The 25,778-nt window shown below is 40.4% G+C and overlaps 1 protein-coding gene across 3 annotated transcripts in view; it reads right to left on the minus strand.

Moving 5' to 3' along the window:
* Positions 1-25,778, minus strand: part of nhsl2 (NHS-like 2) — a 156,654-nt gene that overhangs the window by 58,904 nt on the left and 71,972 nt on the right. The gene's annotated exons all lie outside the window — the stretch shown is intronic.

Below are 25,778 nucleotides of genomic sequence, written 5' to 3' on the forward strand. Positions count from 1 at the left end.
CATGCTTGTTCACGACCATGTCCTCTCAAATTTCTGATGAGCCAAAAGAGCTCGTAAAAAAAACCAAAAAAAAAAACAGGGCATTGTTGTAGTTAATTTTCAAGTTGAAATATTAGATAAAAAATAACAAATACACAAATATCCGGGTCAATATTAGAGTGTAAAATACTGCAATGCAAATGTGTGTTTTTAAGGTGTGTTTTTTCATAATGTGAATGACTTAAATCACATCTTCTCGCTTTTAAAAAAATCTTATTATTATTATGTATTTTGGGATACATAAAAATAATGATTCTTAGGTGCATGTGCCAATTTTTTATCCATACTCTTTGGAATAAGATAAGAGACATTATTGATCCCCCACTGGGGAAATTCACTCGCTACAGCAGTTTCAGATACAACACAACAGATAAATAAATACAAAAAGATTTGAAAAATATAAGATATAATGAAAGAGTTGTATGTACACTATATACAGTACAGGTATAATACTAATAATGTGTGTGTACGTGCGTTTTTGTATATAAATATAAATATATGTATGTTAAACTGCGCAGTACTAAAAGTGCAAATAGTATATTAAATAGTGCAATATTTGAAGTAATAATATTCAATGTGGAACCAGAAGAGAAATTGTCAGCTTGGGTGCAGTTACTAGTAAACACCGAGGCAAAAGGAAATGTGGAAAAGTCCCTGAATCATTTGGATGTTGGTGGTGCTATCAAGGATTCAGGTTAGCGATATTTATTCTGACAGCAAAAACCACATGTTAGGTACAAAACTGACTTTTTGACAGGGAAACGCAGGTGACGCTCATCAAGCAAACACAAGGAGCCTTTCTTGCTCTCACTGTGCCTCGTTTGTGTAAAATTGTCTTTCATTTGCACGACAGGAGCAAAAACCACGAACAGATGGAGTCCCCATTCTTAATTCCGCCTACTGACGTCTGGAACCGGGCAAGGAACCCTAATGAGAAACGTGTGATAGGCAGAAAATCTTCTTGAAGATATTATTTGAATCTAATTCAGCTTTTTTTTTCTGGCTTACAAAAAGGAGGTCAAGACAGTCCAAACAAAAAAAGCTTGGGAACCACTTAGAGGGATGTTTTTATTGTCTTCAAAAGCATCATTATAATGCATGAAAGATGCACTTTGATGCCCCAAAATCCCCAAAAAGTTTAATTTCTGTACTTTGTACGACAATGCTGGAGATGTACTCATACTAACAACTGTGTAAACATGTAGCTTGAAAACAGCACTGAAAATATTCTTGTTAAAAGGGATTTTAAAAAAACTATAAAAGAATTATCCCGACATTTCAACAGGCACAGCTCAACGATGGTCAGGACCTTCGGAGTGCGTTGCCGGCCTGACATTGTTGTACTTGTTCTATTTTTTCCTGATTGATTTCTGGCCTGGTGCCACATATAATATATAATTCAATTTTATTTAGAAAATTGACCAGATTATGTATACCATTTCCACGTCTGGCTTAATGTCAATGCGATCTGCCTCTTAAAAGGACGTTTTTCCTTGCCACTGCCACCAAGTGCTTGCTCATGGTGGGAACTGTTAGGTCTCTGTAAATAATTTGTACAGTACAGTACAGTCTAAACTCTATTTGAAAAGTGTCCTGAGATAACTATTGTTATGATTTGGTGCTATACTAGTAGAAATTAATTGAATTCAGTGGATGTTTTAGTCAAATGCTTCATGTAATTCATGATTTGTCCATGTTTTTCCATATTTTAGCGATTTTTTCAAAATTTCCTGCATTTCCATTTGTTTTTAACACTCAAATTAAAAATGTGTGTAAAAAAGAAATAGAAAACTGGTGGATGGAAACCCACCCTTAACAAAAATTAGCCTTGTGATGACACAGTTTATCCGTCTCTATAATTAAACACCAAAGAGGAAGATAGAGGATTAAAAACCCCCAGCATTACTTCCAGCTGACACAGAGAAAACACAGGAGTGATACTTTTGCTGCGCCCACTCTCAATGCAGGGGAGATAGATAAACACACACACACATATATGCAGAAAAAGTTTTATACAGCAGTCTAATACTGTATAGTGTCCATACACACACACTCAAACAAGCTCACATACAGTACGAATACAAATACACAAAAAGTTTCCCAATACACCTACTCTATGCTGACACACAAATGCATTAGTGAGGTGGTGTGTGAAGTTATTTTTCCTCTAAGGCCTATTACTAATTCATACCCCTCTGTGTGAGTAGGAGTGTCAGCAGGGAGGACACAGATTTAGACAAGCTGTTATCACCGGACACACACACGCACACACACACATATACCACAGATGAATGGATAAACAGAAGTTACCCATCGTTAATATTCCATCATTTCATCACCCACATACTCTCTGCTGATATCGTGTATGTGTGACGAAAATACATCTGTGTATCTGTATGTAATGCGGTGTTTGTTTGTGAATGGCAGGCTTATGGAGCCACTGTTAGCAGTATCGTTTATGTGCGTCTTAAATAACGTTGTCACAAAGCTGACTGTTTATGTGAGTGTGTGTGTGTGTGTGTGTGTGGTTCTTCCAGTTAGTAAGAAGCCGTGCAGTAAACTAGATTTACTGACTACACTGGGAACCGAACCTGAGCATTAGGCGTCCTTCGGGGGACATCGTTATCGAAATGAACCAGGCTTCCTGCGCAGACATTATCCAGGCTGACCTTTGCTGTAATGACGGTGTAACAACAAAAGGTCGATGCAGATAATTTAATTGACCTCGGAGTCTCTTTGCTATCAAGATAATAAAGCACTAGAGCTTACAACTGTGTTAAAAAGCAGAAAATACTTGGTTTAAGTGCTTCTAGACTGTATCGAACATGAATATCAGATTTCAGCATGTTTCTGAGTTTTCCCACTTCTACACAACTGTTTTTACACTATTACACTATTCTATAGGTAAAATGCCTCTATGGTTGTTTATGTTTAAATGCAATGTTTTAAAAACTTTGGCAAAAGTAGTTTTAAATGTACAATATGTCATTTCTGCTGCTAAGTGGGGTCTCTCACATCAAAACTATAGCAAAATATGAAGTTTGATGATGTTGTGAAGCAGTGTGGGATCATGGGAGGTGTTGTCTTCACCTTCAGTGTTCGTCATTCAGGAGCTTTCCAAATTGTTGGAAAACACTGTTTCATATACAAATGACGTCCTGGAGGGGCTGCGAGCCGAGCTGCAGCTAACATTAGCTCATCTTGTTTCTTTGATAACTTAAGATCCAGACGTCTGATGACTAAAATCCTTCATCTGGTTCAAATATAGAGTTAAAAAGCACCGATATCTAAACAGTGGATGCTAAAAATATGGTTAAAACCGGATAAAAAGTAAATCAATGACTGAATAAATTCTTGCAGACAACCACAACACTGATACATGCACAAAAGGGAAAAAAATGAAAGTATACATATAATACATATAAAACATAGGTCTAGTTTTTTTATACATTTTAATGTGGAAATGATCAAATGTTATTGTAATGCTTTAATTTTTGTTCTTTAATGTATGTTTAGTGCAGCAATGTTTAGTTGTAATCCCTCATTTATCAAGTGGTTGGACATTAAAGGCTTGATAAGGGCTGTTGAATGAAATGATGGGAAATGAAAGTCTGAGTGTGTGAGTCTCTGTTTTCCTGACACTACTTACAATATTATAATATTAAAATGTTTAGAAGAGAACTGCAACATATCATAAATATGTAAATTAAAAGTAATTACAGACAAAACCTCTCATCCAAACCAGTGGGATGAGAGCAAATTAAAGGGAACTGCGGCACAATGAGCAACAGCAAAATAGCACACTGAAACCTTTGAACGTTGCCAATCTCAAACCTGAGTCACTGCTTTTATAAAAACGGTATAAAGTTATATCATTTATCACTTTTTCGTGTCTCTGCCCGTGCCAGAGCAGCCCACTCGCCCTCGTGGCTGAATGAGCAGTTGGCTGAGCGTGAATCAGAGGTGTTGTGGCAAGAAAGGTACACAGGAAGCCGGAGGTTTCTTCCTGCCGTGATGGACCAGTGGTGACGTACGGTGAGTCAGGACAGGACAAGTGTGAGGAGTACGTCAGATTAGATTTGTGATACATTTGAATTTTACCACTAATTCCCCATGAGATGTGCAACTGGACACATCTGTAAAATCACATCTGTTCACAAGGCTTTATATGTGTACGTACGTGTGTGTATGTGCTATAAGTTTGGTCCAGTATTAACAGGTGTTTCAGCCCTAGTTTGGCCTATTATTTATTGGTGTTTTGTCTTAGTTTGGTCAAATATTAACTAATTTATAATATTAACTTTTTGTCTTGCTAGCTGTTCCAGTCTTTTTGCCAAACCTTTCTTAACCTTTTCCCAAACAAACCTATTAAAACCTACAGTTGTTCACATTCACGCCTAAAAGTTTGACAAAAAAACATAGAGAGGAAAATGAAAAATTGGTCCATCAAGGCAACATTTACCTTATAATCTACCCTAAAAGAGTGTCCATTAACTTTTAACCGTGCAAGAAGTGCAGGACATTTCTTAGTAAAATATTAAGAAAGTAGTGTATACATATTCCTCAAAGGTCTTTTGCAGGATGCAGTGTGACTCTTATAAAGATGGAGTTTGAAAGGAGTCCCAGCTGTGGCTGATATCTGAGGTTTTTAAGGGGACTTTTTGCCAAACAAACATGAAGGCCGCTAATTAATGTGCCCACTGGTCTGAACACAGGCGTGAATGTTCCCTCACAGCACGTCAGATTCACTCTAAGTGGCTAAATTGGTGGAAAATTGAGTGTAGCGCATGTGTGAGTGTTTGTGTGAGTGTGCATGCATGTGCAGCCTCTGACTGCTGCAGCCAGCGGCCTCTCTGCAGCTCAGTGCTGCCGCCTGCAGGAGTAGCAGGGTACAAAACAGAGACAGTGAGGAAACCACAAGCTGCATCAAATATTTATGTGCTCAGCTTTCTGTGAAATTCTATTGAATTATTTCCCTGTTTCTATTCTGTTCCTGCGGTTTCTGAGTTTCATCTTTTGCAGAATCTAACCAAAGAACCATCAGAGTTCAAACTGAGACTCACACACACATCACACAGTATTACTAGTTGAATCTGCATGCAATGTTTTCATGTCCAAATATCCCTTACAGTATACACAGTGTGTTAAGTAGTTTATTTTAAGATTTGTGCACTTCTTAAGCCACTAATTGCAAACACACTTGAACACTCACACACAGTCAAGCAGATGTTTTCAATCATACATTAAAACAGAACAATCACCATATACACACAGTTATTAATCCGCCACTGAAAATAGTCCCCTCACATATTTACTATTTACTCCTGTTTGAGTAACATTTGCTAAAAACTACAGAGTCCAGCTGTTTTAGGACTGTTTTATCTTCTGTATGCCTGTACAAACATAGCATGAAAGTCAGAAAGTCAAGAGAGACAGATGAAAGTTGGTTTTGGCCGTTTAATGCAATTTGTTTACAATATTGAGATAAAGAATAGCTTATTGTTTAATACAGCGCCCCAAAAAAAGCTGCCAAATCAATAACCATTTACTGATTAAATAGTACAATGTGTGTGTGTCTTATTACATTTATCGTAAATAACATCAAATATAAAGCAAACCCCAAAAAATCTGTCAGCATCAGATATTTTAGGACCTCGAACATGAAGAATTTATGTCATTTTTTAAGACTTCTTAACCCTTTAATAAACAGTTTAAGACTGCATATTTACATCAAGCATCTCAAGCAATCGAAGACAAATGCAATCACACCAATACAGATCCTATATATCAATACACACACACACACACACACACACACACACACACACACACACACACACACACATTCACTAAAAGGGTGTATATTCTTCCGCTCTACACTGAGACCTGGCTGTCTGCAGTTATTAGACCCTGGAAGTAATTTACAGTGACATGAGCCACAATTCATCCTCGCCCTCCCTCCTTTCACTCGTTTATCCTCCTCCTCCCTCTTTCTCAAAATCACTTTCCCTCTTCCTTCCTCTCTCTTTCCATGTCTCGCCTGATTTCATCCTTTATTCCCCAAATCACACTAAGTTCCTCCTTTCCATCTTCCCTCTCTCTCTCTCTCTCTCTCTCTCCTCCCTGTCATCACTCACTTATTCCCCAGAGCTTTCCATCCTCTCCCTCTTTCTTCTCCTGTCATATCTCCTTCATTACAAACACACACACACACACACACACACACACACAAAATGGGAGACAAGCGAGAGGGTGGAGTAATGGAATTGGGTGTAATGAGGAGGTGTGTAGGTGTGTGTGTGTGTGTGTGTGTGTGTGTGTGTGTGGGTGTGTGTTTGTCTGTGTGTAATCAGAGGGCTAATCCACCTGGCTCAGCCACCAAGGAGAATAAGCTCGACTGAACTGAACACAAACATAACAATCGACACGCCAAATGGCCATTTTGTGAGTGTGCATGTATGTAGTTGTAGTAGTAGTATGCGTGTGTGCATCCTTGTGCATTCATGTGTGTGTGTGTGTGTGTATGGAAACATATCCCAAAAAGAAACCGCACAAATGCACATACTGATTTCATCTTCTCTGCTGGGCAAGTGTGTATTCATATGTGTGTGTGATTGTGTGTGTGTGTGTGTGTGTGTGTTCCCAGTACTGAGTCACGTTAACTATCTCCTTGTCCGACTAACCATCACAATCAAAGTGACGCAAATCTCTGCGTCAGTAATTAGCATAAAATTGGATCTTTGTTCCTGTTAGCAAACATGGCTGAACACATCCAGCTCTTCAATTAGGCCCCCGACTGACACACACACACACACACACACACACACACACACACACACACACACACGTAGTAGCTTCCTCTCTAAAGCTGCCACATGGAGACAATGTCTGTATTTTGGGAATTAATAACCGTTATCTTCAATGCTCTTATTATGCCACGGTTGCCATGGATACAGCCAAAACTGCAGTGCCACACACACACAAACACACACACCCACACACACATAAGCATGAATGACTAAGCATTTCAGTCACATCACACGCTCACTTACGTGTTGTGTGTCAATGTATATTAAAGACTATGTGAATTTTATTAACAAAAAATATGTAAAAAACTAGAATTTCTCATTCCCAATATTGTGTCCACTGAATATAAATTTCCCCTCCCACATATTTCCGTATTCCTGCCAACAAAATTTCAAACTTCCAGCAGTTTCCACCAGAAATTTACTTTTAATTGTGAAATGGCCTCTTTAAACCACCACTGGGCACTAAAACGCTTCACTTAATTAAGTGAAGTTCTGTGAGTGTCTGCAGGTATTCAGGGCAAAGGAGGAACATTTCCAGCATATTAAGCAGAAAATGAACTTATTCCAAACATAATAGACCAGTTAACTGAATAGAAACTGTGGTCAGGGACAGATGGCGTGACTCACAAATATCCAGCGCTTGGATAAAAGGCTGACATCAACACCTATCAGTGACGTACACGACCTACCAAAGCTACAATACACATTTTATAACAAATACAAAGAATTCAGCTGTTTTTTAGTCACTGATCTGAGTTTAAAACCTCCTTTCTGATTGTGATCTATTTCCTTTGACTCCACCTGTCCCAAGATTTTATTCTTTATCCAACACTGGCGAGGTCTAATTAATTACCACACAATGAAAACATAATGTGTTCAATCAATCATCGTCACATTAACTCCATCAGATCCTGACGTATGTATCTCGCCTTGGGATCAATCTGCTTAATAATGAGGGTGTGTGTGATCTGCTCTTATTGTTTGAAGGCTGATGTTATCAAGCCAACTCCTTAGAGCCTGCAGAAACAGGACTTCTACTTACAGGCGTGCGTGTAAATACATGATACGGTACACGCCTACATCTGTATGTCACGTGCAAGATGTGAGTCTGGCGCTTCTGGTCATCAATAATGCATAAAAAACATAAAAACTCATCTGAAAGGTGGAGAAATTTACATTTTTTAAGCTGTATTTCTGCAGATATAATCGCCTGTTACAGCTTAGCGGACATGCTCACCCCTATCTCAACATATTCCCTTGAGCAAGGCATTTAAAGGCCTGAGGGGACTTATTCAGTAAACGCAGCTGCACTCGGCCACTCCCAAGAGTGAAAAAGTGCCGCTATATAAATGCAAAGCAAGCTGCTGTGCATCCATAATGGCATTCCTGAAGCATAAATAACAGTTTAAATACAGACTGCTACAGTAAACAAATCCAGATTGGTTAAATTTGCTGATATGCCAGGAATATGGTGGAATATCTAATAACCACAATGATCTAATGTGCAGTACTGCCAGTGAGTGAGTCATTATAGGATCCACCTTAAAAGGGAAAGAGGATGATTTCAGACTGTCAAACGTTCAAGTTAAAAAGCAGGATTCCTAATCTTTGATGTCATTTATTTTCTGCAGCCGCACCGCTGGCTGTGCACGAGCATCTGACTTTGTTATTTATTATTTGAGCTTCCCGACCCAAATATGAGCATTATCTTAATTTGTACTCGTCTCCGAACTACAAAATCCCTTCAGATCCCCTTAAAACTCTCCTTCGGTGATAATCTCACATCATTTAACACAAAATGAGGTCAGCCGCAGCCCCAAATCGCAGATACTTTGTGCTTTACAGGCGTGTAGGCTGTTTGAAGGTGCAAGCGTGGTGCACTTAACAACAACAAATTAGTAACACATTCATGCTGAGGCCCTGGTATGATTACCATAAATAAATGAGATGATCACAAATAAGGTCTGCATATTTTTACACTTTGAGTCAACAAGCCAGACTAGCTTGAAGGGAAATCTGCTGGATTATTTTGCAGCATGAAAAAAGGAAGATTTTGTTCTTTTTCGGTAAGTTTTAGTGCCCCAATGTCCGAAAATATGCCCCTTATGGTAGATAAAACATAATAAATCCCTCAAGGTTGCCCTTCCAGTGGAGAAAACGTGATAAAGTGCCCTCTAGTGTGCTAATCTTAACCCGGACTAAATTGTTTCAACATAAATCCATAAAATTTTTCACCCGTCCGCCACTGAGGACAGACAACAGCAGGAAAGTGTTTCCAGGGGACACTAAAAAGTGATACACACTGTTGGGACATGCTTGTTGTTGCCTTGGTTTATGCGTAAGAGGCGTTGGAAAATTAGTTGAAACACTGGTTCTCAAACTATAATACCTGTACCGCTGATGGTACGTGAGCTCCCTCTAGTGGTACGTGGAGGAGTTTCTGAAATATTAACAAAAATAAATTAAACAACTTTTTAGATAATTAGATATTACAATTTTACTATTAAAATACTAAAATAATACAACATTTTCAATGAAAATACCTGTAATATTTTGTGTCAATATCAGCCTGCAACGTAGTCACGTTCATGAACGCAGCGCGCACTCATACGTCCAAGATTAGCTACGGGCTAAAATGTGATGGTGAGATAGTAAGAGAAGGTAAAATGTGTGGTACAAAAACACTAAAATTATATTTCCACCTCTGGTTCTTGAACTGGTTCCACTCAGGATTCAACAAATGATAAATAATCTTTGGAATAAACGGTCCTCCTGCGTGAGCTGTCTGAGCTGGATAGCCGCAAGAGACGCTAATGTTTTAGGTGGTTTGAGTTACAATGTCAGATTTTCTTTGATTGGGGGGGGGTCCCGTCATGTTGATCACTTTCTATCTTGATTCTAACTGAAGTCAGTCTTTTCTTCTTCACTCTTTAACTTTAACACACTCCACTTACTCACGTCCAGACTGTTAGGAAGGACTGTGTGTCACTTCACCGACTGTGAAACTGTAAATCCAGACACCCAACACACACACACACACACACACACACACACACACAGTCACTGATTATTTATCACAATGATTGATAACACACACATATATACTGCAGAAATCACCAAGCAGGGCCCTCGAGGCTGACTCAGCTACTTCTACAGAGGTCAGGAAGTGTGTGTGTGTGTGTGTGTGTGTGTGTGTGTGTGTGTACATGGGAAACCAAAGGGAGAGTTTGTATCTGAGTGTGTTTCCCGCCTCTCGCCCCAGAGGAAAAGACTGCGGCAAACCGTCAGGAAGTGATATCACAGGTCTTCCAAGGTCAGTGGCTATGCCCATTCCTCTTCATGATGCTGCCCAATTCACTGTCTACCTCTCTCTCTCTCTCTCTCTCTCTCACTCTCTCGCATTCCTTCCTCTGCCAAGGTCCCTCTCCATGACCCTTTGACCCCATCCGCGGAGGTCAGTGCGCACTCGTCCTGCTGTAGTCCATCAATCTTCCTTTATGGCTGTACCTCACACACACACACACACACACACACACACACACACATACACACTGACCCTGTAGTAAATGCACATGCCCTGCTGCTGTATACACTAGGGAACAGATGGTCCAAGGTGTACCACACACACACACACACACACACACACACACACACACACTCAGAACAGCTGTCAACATCCAAGCGAATCAAATCTGCACAGAAAAGCAGGCAAAAGTTTCAAAATAAAAGTTTCAAAAGAGAGAGAGACGGTACATGGAGGACTGGAATGGCAACAGTTTCCCGCTGAGACTGTTGCTCTTAAACACAACAGGGCGAAAACATGGAAGCGCTTTACACGGTGAACACTCTCTCCCCGCCGACACACACACTAGTGAGGTAACGATACATGATGTCGCTTTAACATTTTATGCTGAACAACACTTGTGATGCTTTTAATATTTAATGCCGTAAACTGCAGCAGCCGGCGGCGGGGACTCGTCACACTGCTTTAACGGGAGGAGACATACTGTGCTTTTATTTTGGCCTTCTGCCATTTTTAACAAACTGTAATCCTGCTCCTGCTGCGTTAATTCAACTCCACAAAACACTCTTATTTTAAGCATCAACACAGGTTTTTTACAGTAGTTTTGTGTTTAGTCTGAGTTTTGACTTCCCACCAGGTCAGAGATGCAGGTGTTGGCAGCTGGATAACAGATGTGGGCACTCATTCATACCTTTAAACCCTCCTATAATAATTGAAAGCGACAAAAAACAAAGTGGGAGACATTTAACAAATCATTATGTACTGGCAAACACATACATAATGTAGCAGCTAGCTGGTAAACACACCAGGGCAAATTAATCGTCATGTGTCTGAGTCTCTGCTGAATTTGTATGTCGCCTACTGCTAACAGGTAAGCCTTTTTATATGGTGATAATGTTGGTTTATTATTCTGCTGCCCCAAAGGAGAAAAAACCCAACATCTGAGGCCTTTTATGTGCACAAGGAGTGGTCATATTCTGCTCTTTAATCAATATTTTACTTAACTAAACATAAGTATTAGCTTCAAAATATACTCAAAGTACCAAAAGATATGTGTGTATATCTATATATATAATATATATACCGGATTCTAATTAATGATGCATTCAGGTATAAGAATCACTTTAATGCTGCAGCTGGTAAAGGTTAGAGGCTAATTTCAAACACTTAATCTACAATAATACATCATCATTTATTAGCTGATTGTAGTTTATTTATATTGTATATCTGCAGAGTAACTAGTAACTAAAGCTGTCGAATAAAACCTAGTTGAGCAAAATGTGCACAGTTTGTCAGTGTGTGTGGTGAGCCAATGTTTTGTTGTGTTGCTGAAGTCTGGTGACGTAGTATGAAGTGTTAGAAAGTCTGTGTACTGAGAACAAACACAGGACTTTAACACAGGAGGTAGTTTGTGTCCTTGTTTCTACGTTACTACGTATGTTATGTAACTTATGTCACTTAACCAAGTCGTTTTTGTGTCGAAACCAACCCAAACTGCGGCCATTTACATGTAATAAAAATGGGAAATGCTTCTCAACAATCTTTATTTTGAAAGTGTGGAGGTTATTGATTATTGCTAACTTGATCACAGAGCCATACATGTGTAAAACCTGACACTAGAGGGTATCTACAGGGTCCTAGTTTGAAGCACAGAGCTGCCATTTCCAAAACGTACTGTCCACCACTGTGCACAAGTCAACAAATTCCCACTAAGGCGTACACTGATGACACAGATTTTTGTCAATTGTCGTAATAACCATTTTGTTGCTGTTGGAGCTCCAGATCCAGAGCTGCACTTCCTGTCTGGCCCCACTTTAACGGTTGGCCTCATCTGTGTAGAACGGACTACAATCCCCACAGACTCCTTATCGCCAGCCGCCAGGCCGTCAGATTTGTTTTGGCTCAACTTCCTGTAGTTCCAGCCCACTTTGATAGAGTCAACCTTGTCCGACAGCAAACTACAAGCCCCACTGGCACCCGGGCGAGCGATACAGGCTCCCACAGCGCTCCCTGTGACTCACATCCACAACGCCGTTCACAAAGAATGTGGTTTTTCTTTTCATCCTGCCTCTCGTTCGGGCTTATTCCCACACTATGTGTGAGCCTGGACTTCCTGGTGAGTTGATGTTGCACAGACCACCTCTAACGCCACAGGCCAACACACACACAAACATACACTCACATATCGGCCCTGAGTGGACTGGGCTGTCTCGGTCAGATTACTTCCAGGAGCCATTGTCCCTGAGGAGAATTTGACAGGAAACAGCTCTCCATCTACTTCCTGTTCACCAGACAGACAGCTCTAATAAACGTAAATCAGCCGGCAGAGATCTGATGAGCTTGGAACAGAACAATCTTGTTTAAAGCCCCAGCTGTTGTACAACCTGAAAACCTGCGAGCATGTTTGTATTTTATATGATTAAAGCACTTTAAAAACCTTATTTTATTTATTATGGTCACTTTTCTTATCAAAAATCTTTGTTTATATTATGTAAAAACACAAAATGTAAATTGATTTACATTCTTTAAAATATTCAATATCAAGACTTTTAACAGCCTCAAAAATCCAGTAACAGATTAAATGAAAAACATCTTGTGTGCCAGAGCTAATCATCCAAAGATAGAACCTCTATATATTAGGTTTTTAGCAAATGTTGAATTACTGATTTTCTGAATTTAGCAGTGAAAAGTAGCAAAAGAGACATTTATTTATGGGAAATAGTCACAGATTTTTCTTTTAAAGAAGCCTAAAATACAATATATACAATAGTATCATAATAAAGGCTGGAAACAGGGGGAAACACTTCGTACTTTTTTTATTTAAGAAATATGAATCATGCATAATTCCTAAACTTAATACAATATTTAATACTACATTTTATAATCTTTATAGACCTATTTTATATATATATTTTTTAAAAAATAATTTAGAGATGGATTCTAAACATAAAACGAAGCATCTAAGTGTTTTTCTTAATAAATCTAATGGCACAGCACTGCAGGGGTGTCAGGGGGGTACATTAACCACCGCTCTGCAAGTTAATCAATGACAAAAATAATTGAAAAACATAAAGAGACTTTTCTCTGGAGCTAAAAATGAGAAGATGTGGTTGGTTTGGGCCAGAAAAAACAAACACACACACAGTCACACACACACACACACACACACACACACACACACACACACACAAACTAGCTGATATGGAGCCAAAATACTCAAGGGAAAGTCACCCGCAGGTCAAAGCCATCATTTACATGCTCATTTAATTTAGATTCTCACACACACACACACACACACACACACACACACACAGACACAGACACAGACACAGAGACAGACCAGTATGTAAACATTACAGGCTCATGTGTTGGTTTAAAGGAGAGAGAGAGAGAGAGAGAGAGAGAGAGAGAGAGAGAGAGAAAAGAGAGTGTGTGTATCTGCTGCTGACTTTATATCTGCAACATAAAATGTATTGCACCTGCCTACAGTCCACCTTGTTACCCCACCTGCTCTTTCTTTCTATTGTTTCTTCTGTATCCTCGAACCAAAAGCTCCGTTCAACCTCCTTTACTTAACTTTGCCTCTGAGGACTCACATAGAAAATCCCTTAAACTCTTAACCAACAACATCATCACAAACCTTCCTACCCTCCCTCTCTCTCTGTCCTCGGTCTCACGCCCGTCACTCTATCCATCAGCAAGCGAGCTGGGTGCCGCATTTAGCAACTCATCTGCATAAAAACTCGATAAAAGACCTGATTTCTTTCCCTTTCATTTTCAAATTAAGCTTGGGCAGCGGCGGGCGGGGGCGAGAGACAGTGAGAGAGAATGAGAAAGAAGGGAGAGAGAGAGAGAGATAATGAGAGAAGCATGCAATGTGTGTGTGAGAAGGACAATCGTGGAACTGATGGTGATGTATAAGTGTGTGAAATACTGTGTATATGTGTGCTACTGGCATGTGACTGTGTGTGTCATGGTTCATTCCTTGCTTCATTTTTCCATAGTGGAGTGTAAAATGGTAGAAAGCAAAGCCTCAGCTGTGTGTGTGTGTGTGTGTGTGTGTGTGTGTGTGTGTGTGTGTGTGTGTGTACTGGATATTATAATAATTGCTCTATTGGAAACCATTGTAGCTGAGCACAAAACCACACTGTGACCAAAACCAGAGTCAGTAAATGCACTTTCAGCAACATAGTCAAACCAACGTGTGTGTGTGTGTGTGTGTGTGTGTGTGTGTGTTAGAGGTAGGAAGGAAATACTCAAGTAGTTTTTGAGGTACAATACTTAGTATGTTTTATCTTTTTATAACAACTTTTTACTTTTACTTCCTACATTTTTACACAAATATCTGCAATTTCCACTCAAAACAGGCTTGTAACTTTAGTTTTTCTGCATTTGAGGGGATTACTTATTTATTTATTAGTTTTTTCCATCATTGCATGCCTTCCCAGTGTCACAAATGCAGCATATTATGCATGAAGAAAACACTGAAAACTACATAAAACACGTAACAAGATGAAACAGTAGGAGAAGGAGACTCTATTTTTAGTTTGCTTTGCACAGAAACAGAAATGTCCTTCAGAGAATCCAAGAGAGTACTTTATACTTTTACTTGGGTAAAGAAGTTGAATCAGTACTTCTACTCAGTGCCTGAAATGAGCCCGTAGTCACCAGTACTGGCACATGTGTACCCTTACTGTGTACCGCGAGTGGTAGACAATAACAGTTAATAACAAATAATTGCCTAAATATACATTTACTTTGATGCTTTGATGCCCCCAACACTCCTAGAAAGTTAAGTTCAGTGTAAACTAAAGCTAAATAACAATGTCCTAGTTAAAAAGGATTAAAAACGTCAGAATTGGGGTTAGAGTAATGTCAGGCGCTGCTTCGACTTTTACCGGTGTATCCGTACTTCTACTTGAGTAAAGAATGTGTACACTTTTGTCACCTCTGCTGTGTGAGTATAAAGCAACAAGCACACGTGACCCCGGCTGACCTTGCTGCAACTTAACGGGCACGTGTGAAGACGTTTCGAGGGCGAAAAAGACGAAGTGTAAAGAGTGCAAAGTGTGGGCTCCTCCACACACAAAAGAGCCTTTCAGAGGCAATGACACACACTTACATGCATATGAACACACACTGAGCTGTCTGTAAGCATGCACATATGTTTACTGTTTATTTTATATTATCATATTAAATTCAAGAGGAGATCTTTTAAGTTTCCAAGGCTGAAATCTGTTGTATAAAATGATATACAATACATAATATTTCCATTTGATCGAGCAGTGCAGCCATGTTTGAATAAGAGCTGGAACAATAATAGAGAGTCAGACTGTGGAATAAAATGATTTTTCCAACCATGAAGCTGCTTATAAAATATATAATAAAATGTGAAAACTGCATATTATTGGTTGATTTAAGATTTTTAAAGCTGTCCGATATAGTTTTCTTTTCAAAACAATACAAACATATGTAGTTCACATTTGTTATTTACTATTTTACCATGCTTTTCTGCAACACTAGATGCTTTCCTTTTTTAACAACCTGTGAAATTCTTCAGCTTTGTGACAAAGACCAGGTATTACAGTGCTTAATGCCAGACCTCAACACACACACACACACACACACAAACACACACACTTAACCAACAGCTATGATGCTCTTGCAATGTGTGACATTCAAAAACAGAACGCTCTGACCACAAATGTGCTCCAAAATGCCAAAAAAATACCAAAGAACCGGCCACAAGAAATGCATATAATGCTGCATGTTAACGACACATGGTCACATTACCCTCACTAATGTCAAGTGTAACATTCCTGAGCTGTTCTTATCGTGAGAAGAAGCTCTTCATTTCAGTACCACTCCGCTCCTTCCTCCAACAAAACCTTCTACATGAATCCCTCATTCAGCTCCCGCCTCCTACAAGAAAAATTCAAAAACAATTTCCTAACGTCTCTTACCTGACCTGGCCCAGAAAACTTCCATGTCTGTATTCCTAAACTCTCTCCGGCACAGAAACTATCCCACAAACTCGGAGAGAAAAAGTGGAGAGGGAAAGGAGGAGGAGGAGAAGAGGAGGCGGAGAGGCCAGCTGCCCACTGAGGTAAACCCAGTGACTCATTCAGGCTGTGGCTATACGAGCGTGTCAGCGTACAGAGGGAGAGCGAGAGGGCAAAGAGAGAATAAAAAGCAAGAAAGAAAGAGTGCGGGGAATGATTTCTCTCGTGGTGCGAGAGGAGAGAAAGGGAGGAAACTGATGTTGCCGGGTGGTGTGCCTCCACCTTCTTTCTTCTTCCTCTTCCTTCCCTAACACTTCCCCCTGCTCCTTCCCCTCCGGCCGTCACCTTAAAGGTCCAGTGTGTAACATTAAGGAGGATCTCCTGGCAGAAATAAAATATAATATGCATAGGTGTGTTTTCATTTGTGTATAATCACTTGAAAATAAGAATCGGTGTGTTTTTGTTACCTTAGAATGAGACGTTTGTATCTCCAGGAGGAGCGGGTCCTCTTCTACAGAGGCCTCCATGTTGAACTGCCATGTTGTTCTACAGTAGCCCGGAACAGACAAACCAAACACCGGCTCTAGGGTCTACTGTAGTTTCTCCTACATGCTTGGGAGGCTGAGCTCTATTCAAATGGTTTAAATCTGCAAGATGCCACTAAATCCTACACACTAGACCTTTAAAGAGTTTAAAGGTGGTCGCTCAGGTGGTCAATTTAGACCAATAAACGATGAGAATGAAAGACGATATTTTATCCAAGTTATCCAAGTATTGGCTTTAGATACAGTCCAGCATCCCTACAAATCCCAGTCATGTTGGATGATTCTGCAGCACACAATTTATGTTCTGAGACATCTTTCTGTGTCACTGCAGGACGTAGCGTGTCCTTTACTGTAGCGGCAGATGGCCCGAGAGGTACATTCGACCTTTATGTGGTCGACCACAGTTTACGTCAATCCTGCAATCAATCCATTTATTTGCTGTAACCATAATAGCCACGTTTCCATTCGAATGTGGTGCAAATTTGAACCGAGTTTCAAGCAAATCAGCGGAAGAAAATGCAAATGAATGCCAGTTTCCATCCACTAATGCTAAGCGATTATTAGGAGCTGATTTCATTATTATTATGTAATTATTCTTAGTTAGGAACCATATATTGTTATTCTCCTCAAAGAACAGAATTCTTGCTATTAAAGTGCAACGATATTTAGACTCATTCAAATGCTCTCTGCCCCCCTCCTCTCCTCCATCATGGTCTATTGTCGGTCCAGCCCGGCTCCTTTCCTTCCTCTCCTCAACAGTTACTTCCTGTAAACACTGGAGGTGACAAGAGTGACCAACGGCACTCACACATTGTGTTTATGCATGAATATGAGCGCGTGTGTAGGCGGCTTTGTGAATGCGGTGTGTTCGGGATGATTAAAAACTTCATTATCCCAATTATGGAAGATCCATGGATGTGATGTGGGAGACAAAACTGACAGTAGCTACACATAAGATATCCAAATGTTCAAGTCTAAAAAATTTTACCATTGTTATTTAAAATGCACTAAAATACTAAATATTCCAGCAGTCTGCAACAATGGCGCCCCCCAAAAATAGACATTATTAACTGAATTATACATTAATTAATTCAATTAATTGATTTAAATGGACATTACCAAATGATAAATAATAATGGTAAATATATGTACGATTGTGCATCTATACTGCTTGTTAATGTTTACTTTTGTGTTTATCTGACATAACCTACAGACTCTTTTCTTGAATTCAAATGCAAAGCACAACTGACTGTAAGGAGAAATGAGAACAAGAGGTCAGAAAGAGCTTTATGCTACAGTATATGTAGCCTGCAAGCTATATAATCAGGTGTTAGGTAGTGGAGTGAATAAAAACAGAGCCAAGAGGAAAGTTAAGGAGTGTTCTGGCTGCTGAGTACAAAATGCAGATACAATTAATTCACTGTGAACTGACAAAGTGCTAATTACCTTGAGAACTGAAGTATATATAAAATCTTTGTCGGTATTCGAGCTGAAAAGCATCATTTTGCTGACCTCTTCTGGTTGAAAGATTCAGGTCTGCTGCCCCTGTGAACCTCCCAATGGAGTACACTTCTACATCACTGCAGCAAAGTTAGAAACTCAACCAGTGGAGGTCGACAAAAACAGTCCAGTCAGCTGATTTCTGATGAGACAAGAGTGTAATTAATTCATGCACTTGGAGTTTGAGTACCACGGGTTTGAGCGGCCCCTGCAAGCAACCGAAGACACAATGGAAAGAATGTATACAGGGACTGCTATACACTGGACAGCAGCGAGAGAAGAATAAGACCAGACAAAGGAAGAATTAAGGCAACACAGTGGATGACAGGTGTTATTAATACCTGATATCTGGAAGCCACAGCAGCCTAAGTGTTGGCGAAGCCGGGCCCTGGCGCTGCGAGGGCCGCTGAGTTCGCAGATCTCCACCACAGAGAGAGCAAAATGATTAATGCTCCCTCCACTTTTAAATACAACAGCTGAGGTTCCTCTCAGCAAGGCACTAAACTCCCGACAGCGCCAGAGAAGCTGCTCAGTCACCATTAACACTGCGGCTGCACTCGGCGGCTCCTGTGAGATCGGATTTAAAGCACAGCGGTGCAGAAAAATAACGGGTTCTCGGAGGAGGAGAGGGGCTGGGCACTCAAGTCTTCCTGGGATAAATTAAGGTTAAAAATGTCTCACTTGTTCTCATGCATGTTTTGAGACCTTTGAGCAAAACACAGAAGGTGTTTTCACTGTAGGCACCCAAGCAAATTGACCAGTCCGATTGTTGCTATGCAACCAGAGGAAAGTACTAGACATATTTGTGGCTAGGGAGGTAGAGTCTGTTGTCCACTAATCAGAAGGTCAATGGGTTGGTTCACATGAGCGCTGAACTCCAAATCCACTCCTGGTGGTCAGGTTAGTACCTTACACATTAGTGTGTATGAATGTTTGAATGAATAAAGCCTGAAACTTTTAGTCCCAGGAACTACTTTTCAAAGAAATAAAAGGTTGTTTCCAAACTTTTATTTAACACTTTTATTTCTTAAATGGGTATGTGATGTTTCGAAAATAATGGTCATTTTACACTTCAAGGCAAATCACATGACACATTAACACGAACTGTATAACAAATAGCAAATAGCTGCTATTAAATAAAAATATTTGTGCCAATAAGTGTAAAAATATTGTGTATATAGTGTATTTTTATCTACAGGTGAAATGTAGCATCACATCGTGCTAGGTTTAATGGTTGGAAGTGATGAATTGGGATTTATCTCATTGTAATACCAATATTTTTTTGAAGGAATCAAAGCTTGTGAGTAACGATGTATCCATCCACCCATCCCTAGTAGGCAAATCAATGCGCCAGACAACAATTACACCACTTTGTCCTCGGACAATCTGTTGTATGCTTTCTTCTGTAGCTCCATGTTGATGTATGAAGGCACAATAAACCAAAAAGAAACTGGTTTGCTGGCTGAAATACAATGCTGCATGTACTCGACTAACCAGAAATGTCCAGCTTTGCACCCCCCAAGAGTTCCTGTATTTTAGGTGCCTAAAGGTACTAAATACTACTCCCCAAGCAGAGACTTTTTGGAGGTTAAAATAATGTCCCCTAAGCTCAATTTAGACCCCCGTCCCTGCAGTGAAAATGGTTCCTAGTCCCTGGAGAAAGTTCTGGGCGGTGAAAATTGTACAATATGTTTCCGCCATATTTTAATGTTGCAGTGACCTGTAGACGTTGAAATAAAGGGAGAAAACAGGCAGATCCAATGAGCCAAACATTTGTTTGCAGTGATATAAATTGTTGTTGGTGTTTAGCCAATGTTCATGTAACCCTCTGAGCTTTATAACTGTGACTCAGCAACAACAAGCATTGATTTTTCTCAAGTCTGTATTTTTTTTTTTCACGGGCACAAACCTCTCCAGAAAGATTTCCACTAACAAGCCGGGAACCAGTTCAGTGATGTGATAAAAAAAAAAAAAAAAAAGTTTCAGGACAAGAAGGAAACAAGATGACTTGCAGGGGGGTCATTGAACTCCAGGTAGACCAGTTTCCATACAGACAACGATTTATATAACATGCTCTTTCAAATTATAGTTTATGAGAGTTTAATGCAGTTTTTACACTGTTAGTAAATTCTTAAAGATACATCCTGATCCTAATCCTCATACTATTGCTTTTATACCTGTGTTTTCTCTTTAAGTTATATTATGTTACCTAAAGTTACAGCCCAACCCAACCCAATGAAAAGTGACTTTTTTTTAAAAACCTTTCTCTTTTTTTCCCCGTTTGTTTTCCCTAAATACAAAATTAAATCACAAAATCAGTCAATATTTTCCAAAAGTAAACATATGTTTTCTTAAGTTTTCTCATGACTAATTCAATTCCAAGCTTATTGTGTACTTTAACTTCCCATTTTAAAGCAGCATCTGCTCTTAATTGTCTCCGTCGTCCTTTTGTTGCAACACACCATTAATTTTGATGAGCAAGAAGAGAGAGATATAAGCTGCATCACGGTGGAGGCAAACCGGGCTGGAACGAGGTCCACGTTCAAGTCCAATCAGCTCTGAGATCAACTCAACAAAACCTAAAAGTTTTGAGCGTCTTCCTGCTGTTGTCTTCACTTAATGTCATCAATAACACACATACTGACTCTTCGTAACACGTGACGCGCCCGCCATGCGGCAAACAGATCAGTAGGCAACACACACACACACACACACACACACACACACACACACACACACACAACACACACACACACCTTGGCTGTTAATGAATGGACAAACCAATGAATGCAACCACACACACACACACACACACACACACACACACACACACACACGTGCTTGTTGGTCATTGGCAGCGTGCCGACTGGCATTCAATTGACCTGCTTTAACACCTGTACGGTTGCCATGGCAGCAGCAGCCTCAGCCACACACTCCCAGGCGCTGTTTCCTGTCTCCTCCCCTTCCTCCTCCACCTCCTCCTCCTCTAACTTCTTCTTCTTCTTCTTCTTCTTCTTCTTCTCCTCTTTGTCTCTCAGCATCTTCCATCTCTCGTTCCCCTTTACCGTCCCACATCTCTCGCTGCTCTTTTCTCACATCCCGTATCTTGCCTCTGATCTCTCAATCGCTTCCTCTAAACCCTCCTCTTCCTCGCCTCCGTCCAATTATCTCAACACACACCCCTTCTCTTTCCCTCCCTCTCTATCGCCTATCTCTCCTCTCTCTCTATCTCTCTCTCTTGCTGCAGGGTGCTGGCTTTGCTGAAAATGACATCATCCTTCTGAAAATATATGAATGAACATGTTCGGTGTGTGTGTGTGTGTGTGTGTGTGTGTGTGTGTGTGTGTGGTCAGTCATGAGTATTAGCATGACCGAGTGAATGGAAAAAGAACAGATGATGAACAAGAAGAAGGAAAACTATAATTTTTTTGTGTTTTTGAGCCTGAAAACTGGAACAAAGGAAGAGTGTTATCGGGTGATCACTAGGACAACGGTTGCATAGCAGCAGCACCGAAATAGAAGCATCATATAGAAAACCTGTGTGTGCTTATGTCTTTGTGTGTGTGTGTGCGTGTTTAATTTGCAAAAGGGCCAGCACCCTGGCAACAAAAACTGAGAAGAGTGAAAATAGAGTCGGAACAGAAGGTAACGAGAGAGTGTGAAAGAGTAAAAGGCTTGAGACTTGTGGAAAGATGAGAGAAAAATGTACAAAGATTACTGGCATCAGACGAGATCATATGGCTGAGGGAGATAGCTGAAGAATCTATTGCGATTAAATGCTTCTTTTCAGTCAGATATTGATAATTATTGACTATTTTTAATGAGAATTTTCAGTTGCTGTCGCTTTAATTTGATCCACAGCACCTTTAAGACTTCAGGGGATAAACTAAGACACAGCCAGAGGTGGGAAAATGTCCTAAAGTTTGAGCTTTGAGTCCTTAACAAAAGCCACTTTATCAACAGCGTGATAATATATTAAAAAAATAAAGATGAAAGGTGAAGATAGTTTTCAGTTTCACACTTTCATATGACGGGGTATACTAGAATATGTTTACAAGCTTTAGTGTTCAGATAACATTATTTTTGTCATATTATACATTTCTGCATCTAATTATTTATTTATTTGTTCTAATTTTTGTTGTCCGCTGCATAGAGTTTGTACGTGATTGAAACCGTCTTTGTTATAGTTGATAACTGACACATATTAATGGTCAGGAAAAGATTCGTAGTTATCTCCTGCAGCCTGATTGGATGGAAGGTATCAAGTATTTTTCAAGTCAAAAGGCTCAAGTCCAAGTGGAGTCAGTGGTGTTAAAGTCCAAGTCGAGTTGCAAGTCTTTTGTGATTTTGTCAAGTCGAGTCGGAAGTCATCAAATTTGCAACTTGAGTCTAACTCGAGTCCAAGTCAATGTGCATACCTCTGCCACTTGAACTGGTATTTATAAAAGAGAGCTGTTCTGATCAGCGGTACGTATCGACGTGCAGACAGATGTTTGAGGGCAATGTGCGAGTGGACATGAGGCCCAGTTCCACAATGATTTACATTCATAAGACAGAACCAGGAGTATGTACCTGCACATCCATAACTCTGTCTTTGTGAATCTTGTTCCTTTGTTTGACGTCAAAGTTCATGTTTGACTTTGAAATAACAGTTTGACGAAGCAACTCCAACTCAAGGTCCACTCGCAGTAGTTGCGGTTTTCTGAGCATTTAACCTTTTAATTGTGCTTGTTTAAGCCTAAAAGTTTCTAAGTGCCCTGTCAATGGAGACTGAGGACTTTCTCTTAGCTTTTGCTGCTAAAACTGGGTGGAAACATTTAGAGCGTTTACAAAAACCTGCAAAAACCTGCAAAAACCGATACGGAGTCTTGGGCGGTGATGTGTGGAAGTCGTGTGCGTGTGTGTAAGTTGCTTGGGACAGTTTTAAAAAGCTCTCTCTGTGTTACAAAGTGATTCACTATATATTTTCTGTTTGTTTCACTTCAGAGGAGTACAGAAGGAGATTGTTTCAGGTAAGGCCGAGATCTCCAATCGTCTGGTATCGCGAGACTAGTCGGGAGGAGACTACGTGGTGTTGCTGCGTCATAACAACATAAAATACATCCATCTTTCCTTCACAGAGACAATTACCATCATCATTCACAAAAGCCACAAGAGGTCCTCGCAGGAAAACATCAACATAGGTCATTTTAAGTGTTTGACTAAATGCTGTCATCTCCTTCATTCATGAAAAATGCTCTTCCTCCTTCTTCCCATTAAGCATCCATTACGCCACTTCTCCCCGACCATATCATCATCACCAGTAATCACAGTAAATTATGCCGTCTGGAACACAACGCAGCACCTGGTGACAGCAATGTGACCATCACGTCTGAAGACGATAAATGCGCTTCGGATGCTGATTAAAGTCAAGGTCAAATGTATCAGGGAGGCGTCCTGTGCTGATTATTGCTCCACAGCAGGTGTGTGCAGGCTGCCTGGCTGTCGGTTTGTGTTAAAGCTTACATACATACTGCACGCACACACACACACACACACACACACACACACACACACACACACACACACACACACTGTTCTCCAGGGGATATGCACATAGTGTGGACAGAGAAAGAGAATGGGCATATGCGTGTGTTTACTCTCGGTTGGCACTGTGCAGCTCTGCAGCATGACATAAACACTTTGCATGTGTGTGTGTGTGTGTTTAAATGCAACATCCTCCTCCTCCTCTTCCTCCTCCTCTTCCTCCCCCACCACGTCCACCCAGACCTTCATCATGACTGCCTGTCCATCGTTCATCTCCGGCTCTCTCCATTTCCTCTGATTTCCTTTCTTCTTTTCCTCGTTCTCCCTCCTTCCCTCCTCACCCTCCTCCTCCTCTCTCCTTCTTCCTGCCTCTTCCCCTTCCTCACCTCCCGCTGTCCCCTCTCTCACTCCATCCTCCTCCTCTTCCTCCTTTCCTCCCCTCTCGCCCAACGAGGAGGCGAGTTAAGAGGGGCAGATTTACAAGGGCTGTCATCTCCGCTTCTCTCTCTCGTTTCCATTCCCCTCTCTCTCTCTCTCTCTCTCTCTCTCTCGGCTCTTTCACTATCCCTACCTCGCTCGCTCTCTCGCTCGCCCTCGGAGATAATTAAAGAGCCCACTAGTAATCCCATCCAGCCGTGCAGGACGAGGCAGTGCAGCCGAGCAATCTCACACACTCTAACACGCACAAACACATAGCAATGCACAAGGCTGCAGCGTGTGGCGTGTTGTATGCAAAATGTGTGAAACATAAAACCTTGGTATTTGCACACATGGACACACTTTCAGCTCAGCAGCAGCAGAAAAGCAAAAGCCACAATTGTATAGGAGACACACACGCGCACACACACACACACACACACACACACACACACACACACACACACACACAGAAACACACATACAGTCTCTGAGCCCAGTCGCACGCCAAGAGGCAAAGGACCAATTGACCTAGATCATTCAAACCTGGCAACCCAGAGGAAGGAAAAGATGACTAGAGGAGATGATGGATGGATGGATGGAAAATAGCATGGACATGAGCTGTTTTGGAAAAATTAATTGAACTGCAAAAAAAAAAGAAACAAACTGAATAAGAAGAATGGATGGATGGGTGAAAGGAGGGATGTATGGCCAATATAAACCTGAATATATATGAATATGACACATGTTAGGTGGAGAAATTGAGAGAAAATGTATGAAAGTAGTATTGGACCATGCATTGAATGGATGGATGGATGAATACACGACAATTAAACATTTCTGATGGAGGGATGAGGCTATTGAGAGGATTAGGTGCCAAGCCAATACTACATATACGGCTCAATAGGCATAGATGATGAATGGATGAATGGCCTGATGAAGGGCTAAAGAGAGAGATACATGGATTTGATGAGACCACGAAATATGAAAAGGAAGTATTGTATCACTGGATGGAAAACAAATACGACATACATAGATCAATGGATGGATAAATGATAAATAAATGGGATAAATAGAGGCTTGCATGTGTCAATAGGATGAATATCGGAAAAGATGCATGGACGTGAGACACATTAATCATAAAAGAATGGATGAAAATTGAGGAACAAATGAATAGATGAATGGGTGAAAAGAGAGAAGTATGGATGTGAGACACCTGGATCAACATGTTAAACGTGTGGTAAGAATTGATCAATAGTTAGATACAGTACGAAGGCGAATTCATGTAGTATTGACAGTTAAAATGTACGCATGCGAGGGAAAGATGAACGGATGAAGGATGCAAAACCTTTAACAGGGAGAAAAACCAATGCATGGATGGATAGGTGAATGCATAGAGGCTGTGACAAGTGCATGT

Source organism: Dicentrarchus labrax, unplaced genomic scaffold (genome assembly GCF_905237075.1).
Source record: "Dicentrarchus labrax unplaced genomic scaffold, dlabrax2021, whole genome shotgun sequence".
Taxonomy (NCBI): Eukaryota; Metazoa; Chordata; class Actinopteri; family Moronidae; genus Dicentrarchus; species Dicentrarchus labrax.